This window comes from Onychomys torridus, chromosome 17, assembly GCF_903995425.1.
Source record: "Onychomys torridus chromosome 17, mOncTor1.1, whole genome shotgun sequence".
Taxonomy (NCBI): Eukaryota; Metazoa; Chordata; class Mammalia; order Rodentia; family Cricetidae; genus Onychomys; species Onychomys torridus.
The window spans coordinates 22,660,654-22,666,653 of NC_050459.1; positions in this window are offsets into that span (position 1 = coordinate 22,660,654).

Genomic DNA, 6,000 nt, shown 5'->3' on the forward strand with positions numbered 1-6,000 from the left:
CTGACAAAATTTCTACTCTTATTTCTCTTTACATTCATAATTGTTTTATTTTTTAGGTATTTTAAACATTGTCCATGATATTTGGAATTTTTACTTTTTATATTTATGAGTAATAAAGATGATACTAATTTGGGTTTTAGTGAAGTGACCATTAAGGATGATATTATTTCCTTGCATTAGTCATATTTACCTTATAACACTTTGTTTTTACAGACTTCTTGGTTGAACTAAGTCTTTATGTTTAAGGAGATTCAGGTTGCTCATCTGCTTTGCAAAAAGTTTTTTTTAATTATTCAGTTTAATTTGGGATTTTAAAACTTGGTTTAGGGTGTTGGAGAGAAGGCTCAGCTGATAAGAGTTAAGATGCTCCTTCCACAGCACCCAGGTTTGATTGCCAGCACCCACAAGGAGACTCACACCTATCTGCAATGCCAGTTCCAGAGAATCTGACATCCTCTTCTAGCCTGTGAAATCACCGGGCATATACGTGGTATACAAGCACACACAGGAAAAACACAATGCTACATATAATATAATAAATGTAAATTTTCATTTTTAATTGGTTTTGGAACGGACAAAGTCTGTTTAAAAATTCAAAACAGAGTTCAATTTTGAGGGTGCAGCCTGAATCACCACTGAGGTTACGTACCGTATTAGTTAGTTTGTGACCAGCGTGGGAAGAGGCTCTTTCGAGGAAGGAAATAGAGTGTAGTGTTATGGAGAGCTAAAGGAGAAACTAGATGAGTAAATAGGGAAAGCACTGGGAGAGAAGGGTACAGGAGGGAATAAAGATAAATAAATACATTTTCCAATATGATTTCTGTTGTGTTGGTACCTTTACCTTCAAGCCAAACTCTTAGAGCCAATACCAACATTTTCCTAGTAAAATAATAGAGAAGAATATTAATTGATCTCAACAAATTGGATGACTACATTCCTTTTTTATGAAAACATATTTTAATAATGAAATAAATTAAGGGATGTGGAGTGCTATGGCATACTCAGACTCTTGACTACCTAAACATAACTTGACTTGTTGTCTGTTGTTAAAGATACCCAAAGATTTGGTTTGACTTTTTGTATGTAAATTATGCAAAATATGTAAATCTCCAGTGACAACAATATTTATGATAGTTTGTACTTTTAGAGCCCACTGGTAAATGAACACAGTAATTTAAGTTTGATTTAAAAATTAAGTAATATTCCCATTTTGATAATGAACGGTAAATTAATAATGCTCCAAAGTTATTCCAATTCAAGTCCCACATTCTTTTCTGTTTCTAAAAACAAAAATTTAAAAAAGATTTAGTAATGTGCACAAAAGATATGAAACTCTGATTTGTCAACTAATCTGGCCTCATCTCTATATCTGTCACTAATGTTTGGCACATAAAACAAGACAGTTTTGTTAAAAAAGAATTTGACATGTTAAAGTTAGTATACTGTTATCTAATTTTTTTCTGTAATGAGTATTTCCATTTACTGCCCCAATTCAATGTAATACCAAAACAATAGGACAAACTTTATTCATGAATAACAGTTATCAAAATTTATGCCCTAAATAAAATCTTTCCTATAATTAAAGCTGTCCAATACACATGAGGCTATTACTATAAGATCAAACTGGCCAAAAGAAAAATATAAAATAAAAAATTATTTACATTCCTTCAATCATCAAATAAAATATTTGATCAAAAGCAAGTAACTATAGACAGAGGTGGAAACATATAATGAACCTATTGTAGTTAAAGAATATGATTTGGGGTAGGGGTATGTTACAATGTGTTTTCCCTCATCTGCTGTCTCCAGTTCTTTAGGCCATACTTAGTTTTTGTTATTTTAACATTAGATATAATTATCTTACTTTATTTATATGTCACAGACTAATGTTATATCAGATATACTAAGGGAAAAAAAACACACACACAAAACCCGAGACTGAGATTATGAATAGTTTATAAAGTCTAAGGATTACAGGGATTTCTTCTTTTGTGGTTTAACTAACTAAGGAGCTCCCCTGAGAACTTGTTTTCCTGCTTCCTAAGGTTATAAGATTCTAAAAAACAAACTTTCCAACACAGTGGGGAATAAAACAACATTTGGTACCCACAAACACAGAATGTGATGCTTGTCCAGCAGAGGAGCCTGTGAAGTTCCCTAGGAGGACTGTGGGAAAGCATTACATTTACTAGATTCTAAAAGTCTGGTTGACCAATTAGACATGATTAAACACATGATTGTGGTGAATTAAAATTCTGAATCTTTTTGTGTTATCATTACCCTTTCTAGTAGCTGTTCATTGCCTACCTCTGTATTTGACCTAATAATATAATGAAATCCCTTTGGAATATGCAGACTTCTACCTACCACCAATCCAAAGTCTAAGAATACCACCAGATCAAATTTAAAGCCTATAGTCATTTCTCTACTTTGACACATTTTTATATACCTGAAGCTTCTATCAATGTATTTTGGGGGAGGGGTGTCTTGATTTATGATTTTCTTTGTTCCATTACTATAAAAACTTCATATAATTGTTACTATGTTGGATATAATATTTTATATCCATGTTCCCAGGCAATGGTCACTCATATTTGGCTCCAGAATCAACTGTCTCTTGTTTTCTTTGGAGTGAAAACTATATATCTGTGTGTTGTATATAGTTAACTCACTATATATTTCACACTATCTTTAAAAAAATCAAATACCCTGGAAAAACTGAAATAACCCTTTCTGATTCCTCTTTTTCCTTACAACTACTTTTATACAGAGACTTGTGGACTATATCACAGTGAGAATTCACTTGTCTGTCTCCTCCCCTGAGGTGGCTACAGACAGGTGGATATTGGCGTTTTGGCAGCCTGGTTAAGCTGAGAGACTTCTATTCTCTAACTAAGCAGCACACTTTGCCTATGTCTCCATGACAACAGCATGGTCCTGGGTAAGTTGCTGGATCCCCATAATGTCCAGTAAATAATAGGAACAGTTCTCCTGTTCTTTTATTTTAATGACACCTTTAAGATTAGATATAGTCTTTATTTCTGAGATAAATTAATTTAATTGTGTCATGACAATGGACTAATTTTATTTATGAATAAATTAGCTGTCCTAGCCATGAACATGTTATATATTTTACTTGAATGAAATGGAGCCTTTTTGTGGCCAGATTAATAAGTGAGGTTTTGGAGCAGGGATATAGCTCAGTAACAGAATGCTTGCCTACCATGGGTAGGGTAATGAGTTCAACACATTAGACTAACATTAAAAATAAATGAACATGTAGAATTTTTCTTCTTTTCTAATTTACCCTTCCCTCCATTTTTCCAAATCTCTGAAGAGAAATTGAGTTAATAGCCACATAACTACTTGTTAATGTATCAAGTTCTCAGTAATATAACTCAATTTTAATCAACATGTATGGACAATGGATGTGAAAGAATTATCTAATTGCCTCCCTGTTCTGCTTTTCATAGTTACAATAAAATATCTTGTGCTGGTGGAACATTGCGTCTTAATAAATTTTAATATGCAAAATCCTTTTGGAGAGTTTTAAAAATCATTCTTTTAATTACCGAGATCAGCTTGAAGCAAAGGATTTGAAAAACTTTGCCAAAGGGGGGAAAATAGTTTTCTAGTACAAGCCAAAGTAAAATGTTTTGACTTTATTTTTCTTCTGTTAAACTCATGGCAGTAGTGTGCTGGCAATTACCATCTTTAGAGTCAAAACTTTAAGGATCACTAAATACCAGCTAATGGGCTGCATTGTACAACTCACCAGGGGAGATTTAAAGCCCAAATGAGGGGGAAAATCAAGAAACTAGTAAACTCTCAAAGATCAGTGCATATGAAAACTTCAGATGGGATTGGAGAACAGAATGAAATAAGTAACCACAGCCATTTCTTCATTTAGCACATTTTCTCCCCAATACTGAGTTAGAATAATACTAATTTAACTTGATAGGAACATTTTCTGATCTCCCCAAAAAGGTACTTTACCTGTATATATGAGAGCATCTTTCTTGAAATTAAAAAAAAAAAGTCAGAGGAGTTTGAAATCGCAATGACATTATCAATATCATATGTAGTATAGCATGTTGTTTGTTAATGTTTTCATAAAAAGAAAATATGTAAAATATTCCTACTGCACAGTGTCTGTGTATAGATAATAGCATTTTGGAAAGTATTCCTTCCTCCTGCCTTTTCCAAGTCTCTGAGTTTAACTCCATAAGGAGTTTAACTTACTATTATATTCCAGTCAACAGAGAAACACATATAGAGACAGAAAAAAATCACGAGGAACATCAGATGACTTGGATTTATTCTTTAATTCAAATTATTTTAGTTTTTGAGAATTCATACATGAATACTTTATTTACATCATTTCTACCTCTCCCTCTGCAACCACTGACTCCTTCTACATCAGCCCCACTCCCTCAGATTCATTGTCATCATGCTAAAACTGCCAGGCAGTGGGTTCTCATTGACATTCAATCCCTTCCTTACATAAGAACTTGTTTACATTTGAACCTATTAATTCACCAGGAAAATTTTGTCAATCATTCATAATGAGAACATTTCCCCAAAGATGTACTATTCTCTTTGTCCTTGAAGCAAGAAAACAAATGATCACCCACAGGTGCATCACTGATTGATTTTGTTTTTGAGCTTAAGGAACAATACAGAGTTGCTGTTTCATAATGTTTATGTGATTTTCTAACTTTCTGACAATATTGCAAAGACAATTGCTTAAGGTGACAGACCATCAACTCACTGTCAATTTGTCACTATGACAAATGTCTACCCCTTTTCTTCCTTTGCCCTAAAATGATAGTTTTGAAAAGTACTTTAAGAATTTCTTATATCACTCCCCATCAGTATGTTCTAGCTCTTAACTGATTTTAGTAATTTAATAATTGCTTACCTTTAGATGTAAAATTAATAATTGTCTTTAAGGAGTGTAGTCAAAATATGACATTCATTACCTATGCAACTTTATCTCCTTTTTTATTATATTTGTGTATTAATTTTTACACATCAGCCATGGGTTCCCCTGTCCTCCCCCCTCCCACCCCTGCCCCCACCTTTCCCCCAGCCCCTCCTCTCCATTCCCATCTCCTGTAGGGCCAAAATCCTCCCCTGGGGATTCCATTCAACCTGGTGGATTCAGCACAGGCATGTCCAGTCCCCTCCTTCTAGGTTGAGGAAAGTGTCCCTGTGTAAGCCCAAGGTTCCAAACAGCCAGCTCATACACTAAGGACAGGTCCGGGTCCCACTGCCTGGGTGCCTCCCAAGCAGTTCAAGCTATTCAATTGTCTCACTTATCCAGAAGGCCTGATCCAGTTGGGGGCTCCACAGCCTTTGGTTCATAATTCATGTGTTTCCATTAGTTTGGCTGTTTGTCCCCATGCTTTTCCAATCTTGGTCTCAACAATTCACCCTCTTACAGTCCCTCCTCTTTCTTGACAATTGGACTCCTGGAGTTCCACCTGGGGCCTGGCCGAGTATCTCTGCATCCACTTCCGTCAGTTATTAGATGAGAGTTCCAACATGACCGTTAGGGTGTTTGGCCATCTGATCACCAGACTAGGTTAGATCAGGCTTACTCTCGACCATTGCCAGTAGTCTACAGTGGATGTATCATTGTGGATTTCTGGGGACCTCTCCAGCACTCTGCCTATTCCTGTTCTCATGTGGTCTTCATTTATCATGGTCTGTTATTCCTCATTCTCCCTTTCTTTTCTTGATCCAGCTGGGATCTCCTGCTCCACTAAGCTCTCTTTCCCTGGAACCCTGCCCTTCATTACTCCCACCATAGTCCAGGTTGTTCATGTAGATCATGTCATTGGGTGATCCCTGTGTCTTTCCTAGGGTCCCGTTTTCTAGGTAGCCTCCCTGGAGTTGTGTAGCAGTCTAGTCATCTTTGTTTTACATCTAGTATCCTCCTATGAGTGAGTACATACCATTTATTCATTTTTGTGTAGAGTAATTATGACATCAATG